The following is a 13,357-nucleotide window of genomic DNA, read 5'->3' as shown; positions in this document are numbered from 1 at the left end:
ATCAATTTCTGTAATAAGAATTAAAAGATAACAATCTTTTTAAAACAATAGATCAAAAATTGTTTTTATTATTGATGACTGGGAAGCATAAAATATGCAACTTCACAAAAATATTTTCTGTTTTTAGTAATCCTGTTGTAAGTTTTTACCCTATACGCATGGGAATTTTGGTAAATTCTATTTTGCATGATTACCATAAATTTGGGGGGGGCACACCTGCAGCATGTGGAAGTTCCTAGGCCAAGGATCAACCCCACACCACAGCAGTGACCTGAAATGCTGCACTGACAACTCTGGGTCCTTAACCCACTGCACCAAAAAAGAACTCCTACCATAATTTTTCTTTAATTTAGCTGTTTTTATTTTGTATATACTGCATTATCAATTATTATTCCTGATAGCAGAGCATTTCCATTTTGCTAGGTGTTGATGAAAACTGATTCTCCACTAACAATTAAACATGTCTGATGATTGGAGGAATTTTCCAGAGATCAGCAAGCCTCTTTTTTAGTACTCCAGTATCTACATGTTTCTATTACCAAGAACCATAGAAGTAATTCATACACTGATGGTTTAATGACACAAAAGTAGTTTAAAAGATCACATAACTACATATCACTAAATCTAAACTAACTATCAAGAACTCAGTTTTCCCTGAGCTGGATCTTATAAAATCCTGAAGCATGATTAAAGAAAGTACAGATCAATGAGATGTACATACACGCATCTGAATAAAAAAAAATCTAATGTACTTATGGTGCACTTTATTTTTAAAAAAATTATTACCTACCTCTGTTCACATAAAAGGTCTAGAAGCAGTAGCAACTCAGTAGCAAGAAGCACCTTTGGTGCCTAGATTGTGGTTTCTAAATGCCATTTCCACAAAAAAAATATGACAGTCTTGGACAGATGGCTGATTCCAGATCTGGTACAGTAAATTCACAATATAAGCCTGGAACATGCTGTCATACCAGAAAGAAAAGAAGCTATCCATATTCACTGGGGCCATGCCAACAGATGCCAAGTTAAAGTGACCCTCACTGGCCAAAGATAAGACAGTCTGTGCATCAAAAAATATAACTATAATAGATTAAAATGCATCAAATATATAAATATATTTATTTTAATCTATGAGGCCATAACAATATATTTTTTAAAGCCTCATTAATCCCATTTGAAATTTGTTAGGGCACTAAACTTTCATTCTGAAATTTGATAAATAAAGGGGAAGAAATCAAGCATTAATCTTGCCTTTCTTATATTAACCATATTCCAGGATAATCAAATAATTGATGAGAAAAAATTCTTCTTTATAGAGGAACTCCACTTAGTAACTACAAAAGGAATGAATTAGAATATCTATACTTTGTAGCTCCTAATGAAATGACAGCTCTAGGCAATGAACATCAAGACTTATTAAAATCATGTGGGGAAGGATGCTGACATCTGAACTCTTTGGTCAGTCTTAACAGGACAAAAAATAAAATATAACAAGGTAAACTAAAACAGAGAGGTGTAGTCAAGTCATATGTCTCTGATAGGATATAATAGTGAGTACACAGCATCACCCATGAAATGTTCTTGACAAAAAACTGAACTTGAATATGATCAATCATCTAGATATAACCACCAGTTTACAGGAAATACACAGAGGATAGACAAACATGCCAAATGACACCACAGGGATACAACTGGCCAACCTCAGAATGCAGGCTATTCTCTGGAACATAATATCCAGTTTCTTCAACAAATAAATGTCTTTTTTTAAAAAGAGGGAGGAAAACTGTGACAGATTAAAAGGGTTTTATGAAAACCAAATGCAGTGTGCAGACTTTATTTGAATCCTAATTCAAATAAAACAATTTTTTAAATGTTATGGAACAGTAAGGAAAAGTTGACTACTGAGAGTATAACGCATAATATTGAAGAGTATTAATTTTTTGGCTATAACAATAGTTTTAAAAAATAGCATCCTTGTCTCTTAGAGATACATATTGAAATATTTAGGGGTGAAGTGATATCTAGTCTTTACTTCAAAGTAATCTAATAGGTAAGGGTAAGGCCTGGGAGAAAAGTTATAAATGAAATAAAACTGGCCATATGCCAATAATAGTTGAGTCTGAGTGATGTGCATATGTAGATTTATCATACTATTTTCTCTAATTCTATATATGTTCAGAACATCTGTAACAATTTTTTTCAATAAAACAGCTAAAGATGAAATTTCCAAGCTGTTGACTAAAACTATAATAAAAGCACCTTTCCTCTTGCATCATTAAAAAGAAAGTCTACTTAGGCTTCCACTTCTTCAAGCAGAGAATCTGACCCAAGAGCAATTCCCTTCTCTCTTTCCAATCCCTAAATATCAATTGTTTCTTCAAGTGTTCAAAGCCTACAATTAGGGAACCATCAAGGAACAACCAGGAAACAATCAGGGAACAGAGATCTACCTCACCAAGCTTGAGTTGGGGTAGCAAGACAAAACCTTTACGAGCCCTGAAATTTTATCATCACGGGGAACATAATTTGAATTAATTGACTCTTCCCTATTTTTATCTTTTTTATTTTTTATTTATTTTAGTAGGTGGGAGAGATTTACTGAAAACCACAGCTAAGGGAAGCAGTGGGCAGGAGAGCTTGTCTGCCCTGGGGTAGCGGTTTGGGCTCTTTTACTAAGGGAACGGGTGTCCTCTCTCAGTTCCCACCAAGCGAATAAAGGAACTGAGGAAACACGGTGGTTCCGGTTGGCTGATATGCGAGGCCGCTCATTAGTCACCTGGGGGTTAACACAAAATGGTTGTGTATAAAACAGCTTCCACATTCGTCCCAAAGATTCGATAATGCCAAGTATTTGGCATTTGGGTGAAGGTCGCATCTTCTGTAGACTCTCCTATTTTCCCTTGGCTAGCTTAAAAATATCAAGTAACTCTTGGAGTTCCGTCGTGGCTCAGTGGTTAAGGAATCCGACCAGGAACCATGAGCTTGTGGTTTCCATCCCTGGCCTCGCTCAGTGGGTTGAGGATCCGCGTTGCCGTGAGCTGTGGTGTAGGTCGCGGATGCGGCTCGAATCCCGCGTTGCTGTGGCTGTGGCGTAGGCCAGCGGCTACAGCTCCGATTAGACCCCTAGGCTGGGAACCTCCTCTATATGCCGCAGGAGCGGCCCTAGAAAAGGCAAAAAGACAAAAAAAAAAAAAAAAAAAAAAAAATTAAAATAAAATAAAAATCAAGTAACTCTCAATAAATTGTTAAAAGGCATTTATATCATTAGCCTGGTGACAGATCCCTGAATGCTGATGAGCTCAACATCTTGCTCCCTTAACTTCCCCCTGAAATAGCTAAAGCACCAGAACTTCATACACCATTTGTTTCCTTCCTCTCTGCCCCCATCGGCCTCTGGAGTCCTTGCTTAATGGAAACAATGCTCAAGTTTCGACCCTTCCAAGCTGATAAAGTATGGAATTAATTAGGATTATAGAACCTAGAAATCCATACCTAGCAATTTTTGTTGTGGACTACATCATGTGTTAGACAGTGACACCTGTCGGTGAAGTTTAATATTGTCATTCAGGAACTACAGAACATTGTAACACAGTCAAACCTCGCTAACTCAGACACAGTGGATAAAAAGCCAGACTCAATGGGGAGAAAATAATGATAGGAAAAAAAAAATCACATTAATACGCTTTTATCACTTTAAAATAGCCAGGGTAATTTGACCAAGACTAAAGGTGAGACCTCCTAGACACTTAAAGAAAGTATTTCTGATTAGTGATATTGCCTTAAACTGTAATCAGTTCTTTTTTAATCAGGCTTTCTAAAATTCTTAAAGTCACTTTATTAGTAGACACACTTCACAACCCTATCCTGATGAATTTTTTCACTGAATTTTTTTTTTAGAATGATCTTCTATGAAAATTCACAAATTCCAAACTTGTGGAATCCAAATTAATAAAAAAAAAAATCTAAACTCAAATTAGACAAAAGATTAGGGGATTAAGTTTGAGCATTATAAAAAGAGTGGACCTTTAAGTATGAAATAAATACTTCTTGCCTCAATCAATTTTAGACAGCAAGGATGAAACTTCTCATTAAGAGATCAGATTTTAGGAACAAAAATAAGAGAAATGTAAAAAGTAAAGTCCCATCCAATTCTATGAAATGTCCAGCATGCCACAGGACTATCCATGAGCTTGACCCCTCATTAAAAGTTCTCACTTCATTTATAAGAATGATTTCTAGAACTTATTCAAATAACTTACATAACTTAGACTTATTTACATCTCTATTATAGCATAAATATATTTATAGGGTATAAATAGATATTTAAGCATAAATCGTATAAGTATATTTAAACATATTTCCTATCATAAAATCTTTTTTTGTTGCTGTCTTTTCTTTGCTTTTTAGGGCCACATCCACACCATATGGAAGTTTCCAGGCTAGGGGTCAAATGAGAGCTGCAGCTGCCACAGCCACAGCAACTTGGGATCCGAGCCAAGACTGCAACCTACACTGTAGCTCAGGAGAACGCTGGATCCTTAACCCACTAAGCGGGCCAGGGATGGAACCTACAACCTCATGGATCCTAATCAGATCACTAACCCATTATGGAAACTACTGTAAAATCATTTTAACAATGAAATCAATAGGAAAATTAGATTTGCTCTAAGTAATTTGTTTTATAAAGTCCACTTGAGGGACTACTCCAATATACTGCATAATGAGGAGCTCCCTGGTGTCCTAGTGGTTAGGGATCTGGCATTGTCGCTGCTGTGGCATGGGCTTGATCCCCAGTCAGGAGCTTCCACAACCCACCAGCGCAGAAAACACACACACACACACACACACACACACAGCATAATATGTGATACGTGAAACTAGAATTTCTCTTAACTCAATCTTCTCCCTGATATAATTCTCACTTTCAGATGGCTCATTTCTTTCCTTCCTAAGTACCTGACTGCATTATAATGGGAATTGTGTGGTTTTCTCAGCTCATTTCTGAATTATCTCTTCTCTTTGGAATCGTTCACAACCCCCTCCCTTCAGTGATGCTGTGAGAGCCAGCTTTGTCTATGGCACAGCACAAAGGAGCACTAATATCTCCTTTTCCTCTGCTGTTCTCTGCCCTCTCTCCCCTCCACCCAATAACCCATGGCAGAGGAGGGCTCTGAGGATTCCCTTGTCAGGGCCTAAAGTCACTGCGGGCCAGGCTGCTCCATCACACTGGGAGCTGATGTAACAGGGTCTGTGGCAGCGTTCCCATCTCCGGAAGGCCCATGGGAAGCATACTCATTGCAGTAGATGTAGTAACCACATCAATTCTGTGGCAAGAAATTCCAAGCAGGGGAAAAAAAGAAAAAAAGACTAGAAGGATTCGGTCTAAAAAAGAAAGAAAGAAAAAAGAAAAAAGCAAGAGAAAGAAAGAAAGAAACAAGGCCTCTGATTGACACCTACTCTGTTAACCTTTCCCAAGGAAGGAAAACCTGTTAAGAATAGACAGGGATGGCCACCTTGCCGTCCTTTTTTATTTTCTATTACCGTCATCAGAGCATGTTTGATGTATATCCGCATAGAGCAGGAGGGCCTTGGCCAAAGCTAAAATTAAGAAAGGTTGGCCATCCCATGAGAGTTAAAGAACCATGGAAAGAGTTGGAAAACTAAAGAGCAACTTGTAGGATAAAGAAACATTTTTTCTTCATTCATGATTGTTGTTTGGTTTGTCCTTTGTTTAATATAGGATTGTGGGATGGAAGAGTTTGGAACCTTTAGGTAAATAAAACATTACCATCGTGATGATTTTTCCAGCCATTTGCTCAGGGAGTTGACCTCAAGAGAGTTAATTAGAATTACTTGGGGATAAGCTGGTCACATTTGCTGTAAAAGCCAAAGGAAGCCTTACAGGAAGAGGACGTGGGGAAAGTCAGGGCTGAGCTGAGAGAGCTTCATGAGCTAATGCAGATCCTGAGGAACAGAATCTTAGCGAGTAGATTCCATATTTTATTTAAACATCAGGGTGCTGGTTATCAGAAGCTTGAGGACACTACCAAGAGCAAAGGCCCGAGGCTAGCATCCTCCTTCCAGAAAGGCAGAAATAAATCAGTGGTTCTCAAAGTGTGGTCCCAGGACCAGCTGCATCAGTATCCCCAGGGAGCTTATTAGAAATGGAAATTCTCAGGCCTCACACCTACTGGCTGAATCAGAAACTCTGTTCATGAGACATAGCCACCTGTGTTATAATAAGTCCACCAGGTGACTCTGATATACACTCAAGTATGGGCGCCAATGGAAGAAAGTACTGGAATAAATGACAAGTGGTTTGAGAATTTCATTACAGTTAAATATGGACATCAGGAGCCTTTCCCTTCAGGCCTGGGAGGCACCAGTCACAGCCACATTCTGGTCCCTATCCCCAGCTCAGGCTCCTCCAGTCAATTCCTCACAGTGCAGGCAGAGGGAGCTTTTTAAATTACAAGCCAACCAGTGTCACTCCCTGATTCATACCCTCCAGGAGCTTCCCATAGTCTTCAGGATCAAGTCCAATTTGTGACCCCACCTCTGCTGTGTTATCCACAGCACCCTCCCAAGCTGGAACCTCTTTGCCTTCCAGGCTCCAGCAAGTGAAATTGCTTTTATCTCCTTGACTCCAGCTTCTACACTATGACACATGCTGTTTCCACTACCTGATTCATTCCTTCCTTGTCTCTTCATCAGGCTGATCAGACTTGGTGGAAAGAAGAGGAAACCCACAGGGGTCACGGTTGCTGAAGAGAGAGAGAAGCTAGGAAGAAGGGGAGAGAGGAGAGAAACGCTAAGCCCCAAGTGGCCCAGCCCCAACTGTGAGCTTGGTGACCTGGGGTCTTGATGCCTCGCCTTCAGTCTTTACCTTCTGTGGGGGTTCAGCCCAACCCCGATTTCACCTCTAATGCTTCCACCCTCTTTCAGACTGTCTGGGCCCCTAGTCCAAAAGACTCTGGGGATCAGGCTTATAGTGGCTTCTAAGATGAGACTAGCTACACAATGTGCAGGGATTGTCAAAGTGTGGTCCTCAGATAGCAGCTTCAGCACCACCTGGAAAATATTTAGAAATGCAAAGCATTGGGCTGCTCAACCTACTGCATCAGAAATTCTAGGACAGGGCTCTGTGGTCTGCACTTTATAACACCCTCCAGATAACCCATGCACGCTATGACATGAGGATTAGTGTTGCCAGTATTTGTGCTAGAACCTGGGCTAATGGGACACCAGATGTCCTGCTTGGCCCATGTGGGGTATTACAGTTTAGGCCTTTGGATGATAATACTCCTCCTTCTGTTGTGTAAACCTTAAGATTGTCTCCAAGATGAGGCAGGAGTCAGGCAGAGAGCAGGACCGTGGAAGACCACAGTGCCTGCCCAATGCCAATTTACAGGCAGTCATGACAACAGCAATTATAGCAGCACTAATAACAATCAGAAATTGTAAATACTGCTAACCCTTATAACATACTTTTATATCCAACCTATACAACCTTGGAAAGTAGGAATTATTATACCCCTTTTACAGATGCAAAAACCAAGTCTCAAAGACTTCACAGGATTTGCGTACAGACACTGTTCTAGAAAGTGACAGGTCAAGGACAAAGGTGGGGCTGTCTAGCTCAAATATGCTTGTTCTACTGTCCTACCTACTTGTGCAAAGGTGCAGAGCTGGTTCCTGGAAGCACACTCCACTCCCTGGGCCAGTCCCCTCTTCTAAACAAACATGGAAGCATTCTGAGTTTCCTTCTGCTCCTCCTGCCTTTCTCCTAGCTCCGTTTTCTTTCAGCGTGTGCTCTGGGCTTCTCTTCTCGCTGACCAATGACTGGGAGGCAGTGTGCATTTTCTGTTGCCAGGCAGGAGGCAGCAGACAGTGTGGTGGTGTGAGAGTGAGCGAGCAAGCCTTCCAGATGAAATGCAATGTGTAAATGGAAATTGTCATCATTATCCCCTGAATAAATGGAGAAGATGCACACTGGCTCCAGCAGAACTGGAAGGAAAAAATTGGACTGCGAACAAAAGCATTATTAATTTAAGGAACTGCCTGAATTTGCCTCTGGCAGTTTCCTTTGTAAACACCGTTAACACCCTGGAATGCTTGAATTGTATCTAAATGCATAGCTTAAATATGTAAAAACAGAAACCTAGGCATTGCTTTTAGGCATCCAGAGAATTGTTTGCTTTTAAAACCTTCCAGAACAAAGTAAAACTGGTGTCTGAGACTTCCAAATTAGGAGGGGCTAAAATTTCTTTTGAAATTCTTTCATAGAATAATAGGATTGTTGATATCTTCCCTACCCAAGACTGGACAGAATTTACAACTGACAGCTCTGTAACACTGCCGGGGCACAACATGCTTGTATTTGTATTTCTCTGTAACGCGAAAACGGTTCTTAGGGGTAAATGGCTGCGGCAAGGGATATCTTTAGGCAAAAGGGTAAGTGGCCAAGTCATAGCCGAGTAACTTTGTTAATGAGCCTGGGAGAGTCAACTCAGAGGAGGAGAATAATTGCCACTTTATGACCTCATTCTGAGGTGGAAAGCCCCTCACTCAGGCACCCATGGCGGGAGGTGTTCAGAGAAGTGTATTTTGGACGCTAGAATCAAATAAGTTGTATTTCCCCAAAGGAAAATATATCTATTCTTTTGGAAGAGGGGATTCTAAGTGAAAAGCCATCCTACCCTCACCAGGTTCACAGGTTTTTCCAAATGATCTGGGAAGGTAAACATGGGCTTGTCAGTTCTCTGGAGCCTGGAAAACATTTAGGAAAATCCTGACTCTGAGTTTGATGTGCATCCACTCCCCATGTAGAAGCAAGAGAAGAAAGGAGGCTTGGAATTGCTGCTGCTGATTATGAACTAACCAGCCTGGGTGCAAACTAGCATCTCCACCCTCCATAGGGGAGTCAAAGCTTGCATCCCTTGCCAAAGTACAGAATAACAACAATGACAATGACCAACATAGGCTGGGGTCTTACAGTGGATGAAGGAATCTGTACATATATATTATTTATATATGTTTCTATAATTGAACCCTCTCAACAACCTTATTGAGTAATTTAAGATGAGTATTTATTTATTTATTTAGTGAATGACGACACTGAAGCACAGATGATGTCATCTGCCCAAGGGAGGTAAGCCAGAAAAAAGCAAAAGCAGGATTCAGATTCAGTCTGGCTCCAAAGTCCATGTTTCCAACCACTCACACACATTATCACTGGCCCTAGAAGGATGGTGACTCTTAAGTGTGGCACTGTGGAAGAGAATTCCAGCTTGGTCACTTGGAGGTCACTCAGGAGGCCCTGAGTAAGTGACTTAACTGTATTCCTTACCTGTACAGATGAAATTCTGAAGGAGCAGATTATCATGACGAAGTTACAGAGCATGTGGTGGACACTCCATAGGAAAGAAACCATTTCTTATGGTACATCTCACACTCACTGACCAGTACTAGCCACAGTCTAGCACTGCAATAGCCCTTATTAACTCCAGACCACCTCTCTATCTAAATATCTTGAGAGGCACAAGCAGAGTAGGATGACTCTCTGGAAAAAAATTGTTAGCAAGTACACATACCAGTATACACACAAACTGGATTTTTGTAGAACTCAAAACACAGAAAACACCTCCATCTCTATTCAACTCCTATCTCATTTACCAGATGTCTGGCTCAGTTTGATTAAGGGCCAAATTTAATTCTGAATCTAATTTTTATCTGGGGAGTGTCAAAAATTTACATATGATTGCTGGTATAATACTTTTGTTGTTGTTGTTGTTGTTGTTGTTTTTTAGGGCTGCACCTATGGCATATAGAAGTTCCCAGGCTAGGGGTCAAATCAGAGCCACAGCAACAGGCCTATGCCACAGCCACAGCAATACCAGATCTGAGTCATATCCACAACACCGCATCACCACATCTTTAACCCCCTGAACGAGGCCAGGGATTGTATCTGCATCATCATGGATACTAGTCAGGTTCTTAACCCACTGAGCCACAATGGAAACTCTGACACATGTTTTATTTTAAATGCATATCACTTTATATACACAAATATGTAAAATAGTATAATGTGTGTGTGGGGGGGGGGGGGGTGGTCCCCCAGGATGATTGCATAGCAAACTGACCTCACTGCTACAGGCTTAATTTTTTTTTTTTTTTTTTTTTTTTTTTTTTTGCCTGAAGACCATGGACATTCCCAGGCCAGGGATCGAATTCACACCACAGCAATGACCTGAGCTGCTGTAGTAGTGACACCAGATCCTTAACCCACTGCACCACAAGGAAACTCCAATATTTTTCTACCTTTCAAAGCAAGAATCATGAAGTAGCATTGTGTTTTCTCATCTCTTTTCCCTATTATTTGTTTGTTTTTTTCTTTCCTCTGTGTTCCTGAGGAAGAGAAGTTATTTTAAGAGTGGAAAAAGACTGGTTAATTATTTTCAGGTGCCTTCTTACCTTGTTCTGTTAAGACTCTAATCTCTAAGGATTCATGCAAAATAACTTTCTGCTCACTGGGGTATTATTATTGAGGAAACTGACATTGTGGTATAATCTAACATGTATTTTTGAGTTCTGAAAACAATGTTTCCCCAGGGTGTAAATCACCCCTACTATAATACCCTGCCACTCTAGTTTTATTCAATCTCTCCTGATAAAATGTCCAATGATAAAAAGAAAGGGAAGTGATTTTTCTGTTTGTTAAGCCTTTTATTTATTTATTTATTTTTTTTTTTTTTAAGGCTGCATGTGGGGCATATGGAGGTTCCTAGGCCAGGGGTGGAATTGGAGCTGTAGCTGCTGGTCTACGCCACAGCCACAGCAATGCCAGATCGAAGCCATGTCTGCAACCTACGGCACAGCTCACAGTACAGCCAGATCCTTAGCCCCCTGAGCAAGGCCAGGGATCAAACCTTCAACCTCATGGTTCCTAGTCAGATTCGTTTCCACTGCACCACAAGAGGAACTCCTTGTTAAGCTATTTTGATGGGAACAGAGACTCACTGAAGTCACTTCAGAAAAAAAGGGAGGCTCAGAGCTCCCGCCCTGGCACAGCAGAAATGAATCCGACTAGGAACCATGAGGTTGCAGATTCGATCCCTGGCCTCGCTCAGTGGGTTAAGGATCTGGCGTTGCTGCCAGCTGTGGTTTAGGTCTCAGACGTGGCTTGAATCTGGCATTGCTGTGGCTGTGGTTGCTGTGGTTGTGATATAGGCCACAGGATATAGGTTCCTAGCCTAGGAACCTCCATATGCCATGGGTACAGCCCAAAAAGACAAAAAAAAGGGGGGTGAGGCTGGATGTTAACTAAAGTTACTGGTTACTGCCGTGATTATTTCACTATATATATATATACACACATCTTTTATATATATATATAATATATAATACATCTTTTATACATCTTTTTATACATATATATATCTCAAATTTACACTGTATACTTGAAAATAATTTTTTCTATTTTTCCCAGTTTTATTGAAATATAATTGACATGTATCACTGTATAAGTTTGTGTACAGCATATTTGTTTGAACGTTTATTGTGAAATAATTACTGCAAAAATTTGAGTCAGCACTCATCGTTATATACATATAACACAGAGAAAAAAGAAATTTTCCCTTGTGATGAGAACTCTTTAGATTTACTCTTAACAACTTTCATATATACCATACAGCAGCGTTAACTACAGTCATCAAACTGTACCATACATTCCTAGTGCTTACTTATCTTATAACTGGAAGTCTGTACCTTTCCACCACCTTCCTCCAATTTCCTTTCCCCATGCCCCCATCTCTGATCTTTTTTCTATGTGTTTTTTTTAGCATCACCTGAAACAAATATAATGCTACATGTTGATCATACCTTCAATCCTTGACATTTGGGGAAAAAGAAGAAAAGGGAGGTAGAATAGATCATAAAGTCATGATAAAATGTTCAGGAGTGAGGGAGTTCCCTTGAGGCACGGCAGGTCAAAGACTCTGTGTCACTGCAGCAGCTCAGGCTGCTGCTGTGGCTCAAGTTCAGTCTGGCTCAGGAACTTCCACGTACCATGGGCAGAGCCAACAACAAAAAAAGGTACAAGAGTATATTTCATTCCATTTTCCCTCCAAATATACAGAAGAGCCATTTCTGGTTCTCTCAGCTACCTCAGAGTGACTGTCCTCCTAGAAAAAGTAGGAACTTGCCCCCTCCTATCTCAGAGAGTCCTCATCTGGGGGCAGCAGTAGAAGAGGCAGGGGATGCAAGCCTTACCACCCCCGAGAGCCAGAACCCCTGGCCATCACCAGAGGCCAGTCTTCTGCAAACAGGGTCAAGGTAACTGGTAGGCGTCCTGCTCCAATGTCCAGGCAGATGGAAGTGACACTGCACTGATCCAGGGAACACAGAAAGAGCAGGCTCAGGGAGGAGGAGGTGTTCATATCTGCACAGGTCAACATGTGGCACTTTGGAGATCTTCTGGGGCATATCTGGGTTCAAACCTCATGAGACAGGTCTGAGTTGCACAGACAGGCTAAGCAACCTGCCCTGGGTCACACAGCTTTATGGTGGTGGCAGCAGTGGGTCTTGAATGGAATTAGGTCAAGTTGGTTCCTCTATCTCAAGCTACCTATCACGCCTGCATCAGGCTGACTGGTGAAGCCAAGAAGAGCCAGGGGGCCTTTCCAGCCCTGACCCCTCTGGCCCTCCTCCCCTGGCTTCCTGATCCACTGCCTCCGCTTGCAGACATCCTGGGCCTCCTCCTCTCTCCTGAATCTTTATTAAAACTGTACTCACATAAGGATCCACTAATATTGCCTTCCCCAGGGGGAGAGACTCAAGCAGCAATTTGCCATGGGTGATAAAGAGGAGGATGATCATAATGATGAGAATCGCAGAATTATTTACAGATATAATTTTGCATTTGTCCATACTGGGTTTTTCCCTGTGCCTTTCTAGGTCCATCCAGGTTGTTCTTCTCGCTACTCCACTAAAGACTGGCACCGAAAGCCCGACTTCTTCTGCACACAACGTCTATGCCTGAATCTTTCAAAGGAGGAACTCTTAGGGTAGGGTTGCAAGATAAAATATGGAGTGCTAGGTTAAATTTTAAAATTGCAGATAAGAGGTTTTTTGTATGGGATTATGTGCCAAGCATTGCAGGGGATATACTTACACTAAAAAGTATTTATCTGAAATTCAAATTTAGCTGGGTGATTGTTTTGTTTTCCTTTTTGCTAAGTCTGGCAACCCTACCATAAGGTGAAGGCAGAGAGCTTTTGCAAACATGGCACCAGGAGAAAGGGGGGACCCCCCACCCCCCAACCCCAGCAGACCAAGGCAGGTTCTGAAGGGCCCTCAG

General features: G+C 41.1%; 1 long non-coding RNA gene across 1 annotated transcript in view; it reads right to left on the bottom strand.

Annotated features, from left to right (window-relative positions):
- LOC106506013 overlaps nt 1-13,357 on the bottom strand; it is a 448,664-nt gene that overhangs the window by 347,620 nt on the left and 87,687 nt on the right. The gene's annotated exons all lie outside the window — the stretch shown is intronic.

The sequence above is a fragment of the Sus scrofa genome, chromosome 14 (assembly GCF_000003025.6).
Source record: "Sus scrofa isolate TJ Tabasco breed Duroc chromosome 14, Sscrofa11.1, whole genome shotgun sequence".
NCBI classification, from domain to species: domain Eukaryota; kingdom Metazoa; phylum Chordata; class Mammalia; order Artiodactyla; family Suidae; genus Sus; species Sus scrofa.
The sequence above is the reverse complement of the archived record's forward strand: the minus strand, read 5'-3'. Positions and strand labels throughout refer to the sequence as shown.